The sequence below is a fragment of the Solanum stenotomum genome, unplaced genomic scaffold (assembly GCF_019186545.1).
Source record: "Solanum stenotomum isolate F172 unplaced genomic scaffold, ASM1918654v1 scaffold11373, whole genome shotgun sequence".
NCBI classification, from domain to species: Eukaryota; Viridiplantae; Streptophyta; class Magnoliopsida; order Solanales; family Solanaceae; genus Solanum; species Solanum stenotomum.
The window spans coordinates 348,456-360,043 of NW_026021534.1; the positions used below are offsets into that span (position 1 = coordinate 348,456).

An 11,588-nucleotide genomic window follows, 5' to 3' on the forward strand; every position below is an offset into this window, starting at 1 on the left:
ACATTATATGTGCACGTATATACAATATATCAATTTATATACATTGATACTCTAAGCACTTTCATACAATATCGTATATGTTATATTTTAAAAGAAAATTTTGTTATGTTTTAAAAAAAAAACTTGTTATTACTGAAAATTTTTATTTTAAATTTCATAGATCCAATTTTGGGTGTGTTAATATTTTGGGATCATGAAGCTCTACTACTTTAAAATAATATATTTTAAATAGGCTAATTATGATTTTCGGTGAAGTTGAAATAATAAAAATGACACAGTATAAAATTCAGTGAAAGTTAAATGATTTTATAGTTAAATTACTGATTTTACTACAATTAGACAAAATTTTAATGACCTTTATGAAATTCACCCAAAAATATTTCTTCGCACAAATTATTTTTTCTTCTTTAGTGATATATCTATAAAAAAAAAAGTTAATTAAATATTGAGCTGAGAGCACTTTTATTGAATGAAAGTCTTAATATAAAAATTGACCCGAAAGCCCAAAATTAAATAAAGAGACCGACAACTGTATGGCCCAGTCCAAAAAATGCCCCCATTTCCTTATAACCTCTTATCCTTATATCCTATAGGGTTTCAAAATTGATCTTCATCCTTTTCTCCTTCATGTCGCCGCTAGGAGCTCTACTGAACTTAAATTTCCTATTCTAGTTGTTATGGGCATCAACACCTTCATTTTGTCCATCAGTATCCTCTTGTTCCTCAGCTTTCCAAGATAAACGTCTTCATCTATTCTTTGTTCCTTCTTCTTTGGTTTGTTAGTTGCTGATCTTAATTCTTTTTTAGGCGTATTCCGGTGGATGCCATGGCTTCCATACCCGATTTTAAAGAGGAGCTTAGTCTTGATCTGTGATATATCTATAATTGTCTTGTTTCTAATTATAATTATTTCGTATAATTTTTTCCTCATTTCCCCCTCTCCCCTTCATCTCCCGTCTCTTCATCTAGGGTGTATACCTTTTGGTCTTCTTAATTATATCGATGTCTTAGAGCTATTAAACAAAAAAATTATTGCTTACTTTCACATCTCACTTTTTCATCACCGGTGTTAAATTTTATAAATTTGTGAACTTTATTGTTGTTCATCAAGAATGAAATCGGCTAAAGCACACCGTTCTCATCAGTGAAGCACGGCCTCTCCCCCATCGTCCTCTTTTTTTAGAGGACTTTCGGACATGTCCCCTGCACAGTACCTTGGGGAGGAAGTGCAGCAAGTGAGTCGTAGCTGCTTGTAAGCTTTGAAGTCGTAGCTTCCTGATTTTTCCATCCACAACAAATCGAATGAAACCTGGCAAAAAAGAAGAATACAAATCTTGCACGTCCTTGATTCATATCAAGTCCCAAAAATGGATTGCATTTATGCTTTGTTTCTACATCCTGCAAAAGTCATTGATCTTCAGATTATCTCGTATCAATTGACAGGTATCAAAAATTACTTTATAAACTTTAGATCTATAATAGATGTCTTGTTCAATTAAAATAATATTCGGTTATAATTCATTTAAAAGTAAATTTTATTTCAATAATTATGTGAAGTGACTTAGAAAAATAGGTTTAGTGCGATTATTTCTTTTTGGACAAAGAATTATATAGCTTAAGAACTTTTAGGGGGATAACATATACCTCAAATGTACATGTTGTTTGAAAAAATCTACTTGAAAGATTTGATAATGTACATGGTTTCTAAATAGTTAATTTACAGAAAAATATAACTATATTGGCACTATTTTGTAATTTTGATATATCGTGAAAGAAATTAAATATAATAAATTAATTGTCATGAGAGAAAGAATCTATCAAAGACTTGTCACAATCAAAATCACTACTGAGGTTCAACCCACTTGTGTTTTTATCTATAGACTCATCAGACTGCAATATAAGTATTTCAGTTCAGATTAAGTGTCCTTCACATAAGTATATAATAATTAACCTCAAAGAAATTACTGAAATAAAAAATCTTAAGGTTATTTTATTTGTCTATAAATATATATATATATATATATATATATATATATTCGTTTTTATTTGAAACCAGATTAAGTGTTTTATTTTTGAATCACATTATCTTCATAATTTTTGTCTTAAAGTTTTCCTTTAAGCATTTGATAGTGAATTAATTATAAATACATTGTTCAAACTGAGAATTTGGTGATCCTAGTATTGTTTATGTGCTTAAAACCATACTTTGATTGTTAAATTAATGTTTATGTATTAGTTTATTTGATTCTTATAATATGATTTAACAAATTAATTTAACTAAGAAGTGGGTGCACTCTTATATTAATTTATTCTTAAAATATCAGTTGGGATATTAATTATTCTTAAAATATCATGTTAAGATATTAATTATTCTTAAAAAAGTCTTTAAATGTAAGATTCTTGTCTTTAACTGAGTGTTTAACATTTTATACTAGAATATGGATAAGCAAAATAAAGTAGATAGTGGAGATGCAATAATAGTCGTTCCCATATCTTGTATTGCAATACACAATATGGGAACTGCCATTATTGCATCTCCACCATCTATTTTGGTTTTTTATCCATATTCTAGTAGAAAATGTAAAACACTTAGTTAAAAAGAAGCATCTTCACATTTAAAGAAAACACGGGTAGAAAGGGTCATACTTTTTAGATGATATGTTATTGCTTTTAGCATATACTAGTGGATCCACTTAGTAGCAGGTTCTATACCCCGGCAAAGTATAGGATGGCCCTAGCAGCATGAGTCAAGACGTTGTATCATCACATAACTCATAGTTATGGTTGTTGGTTAGAGAATCTCCCACAGAGTTACTTGTATTTCATATACAAAACTAAGTTACTATTGTGTTTTTCAATACAATGAGTTGTTATCTACATGTTTCAAAGCTTTTCATTATACTGCATCTTTATTACTACTTTATATTGACAAGAGTTGAGTTGAGTAGAGTTGAGTTGAGTTAAGATGAGGTAAGTTTCTTCAGTTCCATTTTCAAGTTTATGTCTTGTTTTAGATTTCCCCTCGCATGCTCGTACATTACATGTACTGACGTCATTTGATTTGCAACTTTTATGATGTAGATACAGGTAATCCAAATCAGGATCCAGCGCTTCGTTGATCTGGTTGAGCTTCAGAGTTGTTGGTTGATGAGTCGACAAATTGGACTCATTTAGGGCTATGTTTTAATAGAAATTTTGTCCTCAAATGCTTATTTTATATTAATATCTGATGAAAACCCTTAAGTTTCAGGTATTTGAAGTTTGAAGGAAAGCATGGACACTACATCGCAAAAAGGAACGAAAAGGCTGAAAAGAACGAAGAAATGATGGCTTGAGGATCGCTGAGTCCACTTGGCTAGTCGTCGAAGGGTCTTACTTCACCTTTTGTTCCAGTGTGTTGAGCTCTGAAGAAAAGGATCAAGTTTGCGTAAAAAGGGAGCAGTCGTCGCTTCGCCGAGCAGTTCTGTGAAGCAGTACCATGCCTCCCAATGACCCAGAGCACGACGAGGCTGAAGGATACAGCAAGACGGAGATGAACTACACCAAAGGACGATTCACCAAGTTGATCAACTAATGACGATGAACGATCCGCTGCTGCACAAATCTGTGAAAACTATAAATACTAGTTAGAGTTTTAGTTTTAGTGTGGAACAATTATTATAATTTTCACATATAATAGAACAATTGTGATATTTTCCATATAGAATAGTACTTTTTTAAAAATTTTGCTCTAAGTTTGAGAGGGTTTTGAAGACTTGGAGAAGAAGAGGGTTTCATCTCCAAGGATTAGGATTTGGGTCACTTGGATTCTTCATTCTTAGCCTGTAAGAAGACTTAAATCTTCATACCCATTTGAATGCAAGCTCATTTAGGTATAAATTTCTATCTCTTCATGTGTGGCTAAAAACCCCAATTCTTGGGGTGTTATGGGTTAAGATAATTGTTGGGTCTTGCTTGCTGATATTTTATTCGTAGATTAAATGTGATTTCGTTTAGTGGTTGTGGATGAATTTAATGAATTTGTAGTTGCAAATACAACTTTATTTTTGTGTTTTCGGCTTGCTCAAGAGAGAGGTCGTAAAACTATAACCACTAAATTGATGGTCGGTGTGAGTGGGTCGACATGAGGTTCAGCTCGAGAGAGTGAACCCTAGTCCCATGTCCACACACTCAACTCGAGAGAGTAAGAGGGTTAAGGCATAGGCTGGTCTTCATGCGGCAAGTGGGTGTCTGAGAGGAACGCATTTGAAACTGGGTAAGTTGCTCGAAAGAGAGAGTATCCCCCTAAAAGTTTTGCCTAGTAACAATTATTCTATTAATCTTCAATCGAAAGGATGTACCCAACAATCTAGCTTAACCTGTATTCCCGTCACATCCCAAGAATCCCCTCTCATTGCTTAGAAATCCTTGTTTATTTTGTTATTTTTACTTACTAGTGACAAAAACTCCCATTGTTAATTGACACTTTCGTGTCCCCCTTTAATTTACAATGTTTTTACTCGTTAATGTCTTTAGCAACGACTAGTTAGAACTAAATTTTATTTTTCTATAAATTCTCAAAATCACTCTCTTGGGAGGATCCCAACCCTTGGTTGGGTTACTAAACTATTGTACGATCGTAAACACTTGCATTAGAAGTTGTGTCTTGATTACGCAAACATCAGTTGTGTGCCTCATTGCTTCCGGAGGACCCCTTTTATTTGCTTTATCATTATAGGTTGTTAGGATATCGTTGGTCTTGTCCCGACATCCATCTCAGCTATTAGAGACTTCATAGACAATTAGATATTGTTAGTTCATGAGTCTTTTCATTTTCATTAAGTTATGTTGAGATTTGAGTTGCCACTTTGGCTAGTTGAATGTTTCTTTATTAAATGATTTAAGTTATCTTTTAGGTACAATTTACATTTTAAAGTGCTTTTATTATAAGTAAGACTTTCGCAAATATTTAAGCCAGGCCAAGGGTTCACTTGGGGCCAACAACAGTTCTCGAGTTTCGACATGTCCAGGGTGTAGGTTCGGGGCGTGCCCAAAAATGTCAAGATGATATGAAGTGGCATATATACACATGTGTCATTTTATTATTATTTTAAAAATTATGTGTTAGGCGTTTGTGATACATGCACAACTAAAGGGTAACAAATGGGTTTAAAATGTTGAGTTTAGATGGGTTCAGGGGTCCCGATGACAAATGGATAAATAGAAGGGTTCACAATACAAACTCATACAAAGACAAGGGTCCACCAGACACTTTTTCCTAAATATAATAATAGATTGTCGAAATACATTATACAAGATTAGGTGTGATGGATGATTTACCTGAATCATTCTCGTCCTTTTTCGTTGGTGGATTTTAGCCTCAATTGGCTTGGGTTACAAATTTTATAAAACCTTCTTTAACTTATTCCAACAAATGGGTCAATTGGTATAGGGTATTGAAAAAATTATGGACTTGTCCCATCAACCACCAATTAAATTAATTATTTTTAAAAAATACATGTAAATTAAATAACTTAGTTAACCTAATAGTTTAAAATTTACAACAAGGGTCTTTTATGAAAAAGAGAGGATTAGTTCTCAAAATAACCTGATGGGTCATTATAGTTACATATTACATCTTAGTATATATACCTTTATATTCACATTTCTTGATTGAAAGCACAGTTCTTATACGCGTGCGTGTATTGTGTATATGACATTAATGTACATGTATAGACATTATATGTGCACGTATACACAATATATCAATTTATATACATTGATACTCTAAGCACTTTCATACAATATCGTATATGTTATATTTTAGTAGAAAATTTTGTTATGTTTTGAAAAAAAACTTGTTATTACTGAAAATTTTTATTTTAAATGTGAAGATGCTTGTCTTTAACTAAGTGTTTAACATTTTATACTAGAATATGGATAAGCAAACTAAAGTAGATAGTGGAGATGCAATAATAGGCATTCCCATATCGTGTATTGCAATACACGATATGGGAACTGCCATTATTGCATCTCCACCATCTACTTTATTTTGCTTATCCATATTCTAGTAGAAACTGTTAAACACTTAGTTAAAAAGAAGCATCTTCACATTTAAAGAAAACATGGGTAGAATGGGTCATACTTTTTGTTTCACCCCGTATCCGAAATAGACCAAAAATGCAGATTTTGAGAAGTTGCAAGTGCCACCCATGGTTGCCATCCACAGACCGTAGGTCAGACCACGACCCGTGCTTAGGGGTGTTCACGGTTTGGATAAAAACCGATCCAAACCGAAAATCCAAGCCAAACCGATAAAATAAAATCGATTTTATTTGGGTTTGGTTTGGTTTGGATTTGGATTTTTGAAAACTGATAGTATTTGGTTTGGTTATGGTTTTATTTTTAAAAAATAAAAGAAATAACCGAACCGAACCAATGAATTATACACATATATTTTATTAATATACATACTTAATATATTGTTTTTATAAACAATTTTAAAGATCTTATACATATTTTCATTAAAATTTCTTTATAATTTACTTATTGAAAGCAAAAATGCCCAAGATGAAATATTTATCTTATTAATTTCATGTATATGAGTGTCTATGACAATTCTTTGTGGGACTGAAAATGTTATTGTCTCTTCCTTCTAGGCCAATATAGTGAATTTTAAAGCTTTATTGATAGTAAATTTAGTGATCGAAAGTTCAGTAAATTAAGTCATTCTAACTATTTTTCATTTTGAATGGATTGTTGTCACTTTTTTCACATTTTAAATGAATTGTTTCTTTTATTTTTCTGTATGGTTAATAACCGAATAACCAAACCAAACCGAAACCAATAATCACCAAACCGATAAATGTATATTATATTTGGTTTGGCTTAGTTTTGATAATTTTAAAACCAATTAAGTTGGTTTGGTTTTGGTTTTGACCAATAACTGATCCAAACCAACCCGTGAACACCCCTACCCGTGTTGGTGGTCCGTGGTTCACCACTGCAACCCCTCCCCAACCCAGCTCAGAAAATCGGGTAAGTCTCGACCCACGGACAGACCTACGGTCCGTAGGTCTGACCGTAGATGAGGGTTAGCAGTCAGTTAGGGGTTCACTTGGGGCCAGCAACAGTTCTCGAGTGCCGACCACGGCCAGGGTGTAGGCTCGAGGTGTGACAAAAAATGTCAAGATGATATGAAGTGGTATATATATACACATGTGTCATTTTATAATTATTTTAAAAATTATGTGTTAGGCGTTTGTGATACATGCAAAACTAAAAGGTAAAAAAATGTTTAAAATATTGAGTTTAAATGGGTTCAGGGGTCCAGATGACAAATGGATAAGTAAAAGGGTTCACAATACAAACTCATGCAAAGACAAGGGTCCACCAGACCCTTTTACCTAAATATAATAATAGATTGTCGGTATACATTATACAAGATTAGGTGTGATGGATGATCTACCTGCCACTCCCCGAGCTTACACCCTGGACGTGGCTGGCACTCGAGAACCATTGTTGGCCCCAAGCGAACCCTTCGTCTGCCATACTTACTCAGCGAAAAGACTTAAACACAAGAAATAATCTAAAAAGGGTCTTGTGAAATAGCTTAGAATGTCTTTAAATAAGCATTCAAACTTAGCCACAATGGCAACCTCAAGTCTCAAAAACATAAGTCAATAATAAGGTAGTGACAAATGAATTTAACTAACTGATTGTCTGTCTATGAAGCCTCTAAACAACTGAGATAGATGTCGAGACAGGCCCACGAAATCCTAATGAACTAATAATAAAACTAAAAGCAATAAAAGGGATTCTCCGAAAGTAAGGAGGCTAACCACAAGACTCTGAGTGCTCAAACTAGATCAACCAGGCGCTGGATGCGGATCCTGGTTACCTGCGTCTGCATCATAATAAGATGCAGGCCAACTGGCATCGGTACATTGAATGTACGAGTATGCGAGTTGGAATTCTAAACACAACTTAAGCTTGAAAGGAATCTAAAAGAAACACTTACCTTGGCTCTTTTCAACTCATGAATACTTAACTCAAAATAAAGCAATGAAACACATGCAATATATGAAAATCTTTGTAAAACAGTAAAAGCAACTTAGTTCGTTAAAGAAAATGCAATAACAAACTCAACCTTACTAACATAATAAAGTGATATATTTTCTGTGGGAGATTTCCTAACCGACAACCACCATTATGAGCCTAAGTGGAGATACAGCGTCCTGCCCACGCTGCTAGAACTGTCCTATACTTTGTCGTCATATAGAACGGTTAACTTAGTGGATCCACTAGGTTATGCTAAAAGCATCTTAAGGAGTCATCTAAAAAGTATGATTCTTCACTACCCATGATGGCTACATGGTTTATGAGATGTGAGTTATCTAAACTCAAGCTCATCCCCATATCGGTGCTCCATACAACTCCCAAAATATACTTTAGCTCATATGTTTGTAAAAACAAAACTCTTTCTTTAGTTTGAGATAATTACTCAAAAACTTAGCTCAAAAGCTCTCTTGGAAATCTTAGTTTCCTTTCTTGCTCAAATGTGAAAACATTTTAACTCTTGGGAATTCTTAGTTCCCGTATAATCTTTGAAGAATGAACTTTACTCTTACTCTTTACTAAAAACTAGCTCAAAGGCTCTTTTGGAAATCTCAGTTTCCTTTCTTGTTTAAATGTGAAAACATTTACTCTTTGGGAATACATAGTCCCGATATACTCTTTTGAAGAAATGCACTTCAAACTTTAGTCTTTGCTTAACTTGAACTTTAAGTCTTAAAACAAAGTTAAAACGTTTGTGAAAGACTTTTGAAAACATTATAAACTTCTCTTGACTTGCTTCTTGACTCTTAACTTTCCTTGAATTGAAGTATGGATTAAAGGTTCATGATATCATGTTTATGGATGATTTCATGATGTTTAGACGTACCTTAGAGAGTTGAAATCAAGTAGAAAACATAGGTACATCACTAAGGAACTAGTACGAAAAGATAGGGGAGGAATGGGGAGAACTGGCGTCCCTATCGCTATGAGAGGCGCGGGGCGCCAGCCCTCAAAATTCAAAGGGCAAGTTGAGGCGCTCTGGCTGGTGCGTCGCCCCAGAGCCCTACATTCAGAGGCTACTTTGGGGCGCGCTGGCCTTCCCCAAGTGTTTGATGACTTTTCATCTTCGTTTTTAAACTCTAAACCCTCTAAACTTCAATGATTCTTTCCCCAAAAGTTTAGAATCGTTTATACCCTCAATATATGATAGACTTAAACCGAAATTAAACCCGGAAACATGAATCAAATCGCAAGAAACTTCAACAACACAACCCACAAGAATTCAAACGAAACCTTCAACAATGTTGATCAATAACTCAATTTCTAAACTTTCAAAGACATAAATTTGCTGAATTAAATCATGGTTGGCGCGTGGGTGAACTAACTCAATGCTATGTGATCTACATACCTAGTAGGGATCACCCCTTGACGAAATCCACAAGCGATTCATGAGCGTTCTTCTCCTTTCTCCTCTTTTCTCCTCTTCTCCAAGCCCTAGCGTAAAATTCACTTTTCTAAACTGACTAAAATCTGAATTTACCCCAATTAAACTCCTAAAAACGAATTAGAATAATTAGGTAAGGAAAAGACTAAATTACCCTTCCAAAATCCGGATTAGACTTTCCTTAATCCAACAGCCCAACTTTCAAAGGACATAACTTACTTATACGAACACGGAATCGTGCAAACTCGGCGGCGTTGGAAAGATCATTCCAAGAACTATCCAACCATCTATGAAATTACACCAAACTCATCCTGAGCTAGGATTTATGGCCATTTGAAGTTGACCAAAACTCAACTTTTCCTAACTTAAACAAATTTCCAGATTTTCATTCTTTCCAAAAATGACTATTTCCAATTATTAGCTTCCTCCTAGCTATTTCAAATTGCGAGATGTGACATTACCTACATCATTGTTGTCCTTTTTCGTTGGTGGATTTTAGCCGCAATTGGCTTGGGTTACAAATTTTATAAAACCTTCTTTAACTTATTCCAACAAATGGGTCAACTGGTATAGGGTATTAAAAAATTATGGACCTGGCCCATCAACCACCAATTAAATTATTTATTTTTAAAAAATACCCGTCAAATAAATAACTTAGTTAATGTAATAGTTTAAACTTCTCATTTAAAATTTATTGAAAGGGTGCTTTATGAAAGAGAGAGGACTAGTTCTCAAAATAACCTGATGGATTATAGTTATATCTTACATCTTAGTATATATAACTTGATATTCACATCTCTTGATTGAAGGCACAATTCTTATACGCGTGCGTGTATTGTGTATATGACATTAATGTACATGTATAGTTATTATTTGTGCACGTCTATACAATATATCAATTTATATACATTGATACTATATGCACGTTCATACAACATCGTATATGTTATATTATAAAAGAAAATTTTGTTATGTTTTGAAAAAAAACTTGTTATTAATGAATTTTTTAAAAAAAATTTCATACATCGAATTTTGGGTATATTAATATTTTGGGGTCATGAAGATCTATTACTTTAAAATAATATATTTTAAATAGGCTAGCTATGATTTTTGGTGAAGTTGAAATAACAAGAATGACACTGTATAAAATTAAGTGAAAGTTCAACGATTTTATAGTTAAATTAATTATTTTACTACAATTATACAAAATTTTAATGACATTTATGAAATTAACCCAAAAATATTTCTTCGCACAAATTATTCTTTCCTCTTTAGTGATATATCTATAAAAAAACAAATTAATTAAATATTGAGCTCAGAGCTCTTTTAATGAATGACAGTCTTAATACAAAAATTGGCCAAAAAGCCCAAAATTACATAAAGAGAACGAATACCGTATGGCCCAGTCCAAAAAATGCCCCCAACTCCTTCTAAAAACCCTTCTATCCTTTAGGGTTTCAAAATTGAAATTCATCTTTTTCGCCTTCATGTCGTCGCTAGGAGCTCTGAACTTAAATTTCCTAATCTAGTTGTTATAGGAATCAACGCCTTCATTTTGTCCATCAGTATCCTCTTGTTCCTCAGCTTACCGAGGTAAACGTCTTCCACTATTCTTTGTTCCTTCTGCTTTGCTTTGTTAGCTGCTGATCTTTCTTCTTTGTTAGTCGTATTCCGGTGGATGCCATGGCTTCCATACGCAATTTTAAAAAGGAGCTTAGGCTTGAGCTGTGATATATCTCTAATTGTCTTGTTTCTAATTATAATTATTTCATATAATTTTTTCCTCATTTCTCCCTCCCCCCTTCATCTCCCGTCTCTTCATCTAGGGTTTATACCCTTTGGTCTTCTTAATTATATCGATGCCTTAGAGCTATTAAACAAAAAATTCTAGCTTACTTTCACATCTCACTTTTTCATCGCCGGTGTTAAATTTTATAAATTTGTGAACTTTTTTTATGTTCATCAAGAATAAAATCGGCTAGAGCACACTGTCCTCATCAGTGAAGCACGGCCTCTCCCCCGTCGTCCTCTTTTTTCAGAGGACTTTCGAACATGTCCCCTGCACCGGACCTTGGGGAGGAAGTGCAGCAAGTGAGTCGTAGCTGCT

At 33.8% G+C, this 11,588-nt stretch overlaps 1 pseudogene; it reads left to right on the forward strand.

Annotated features, from left to right (window-relative positions):
* The first annotated feature begins 11,533 nt into the window (after positions 1-11,533).
* Positions 11,534-11,588, forward strand: part of LOC125849899 (PHD finger protein EHD3-like) — a 31,487-nt pseudogene continuing 31,432 nt past the window's right edge.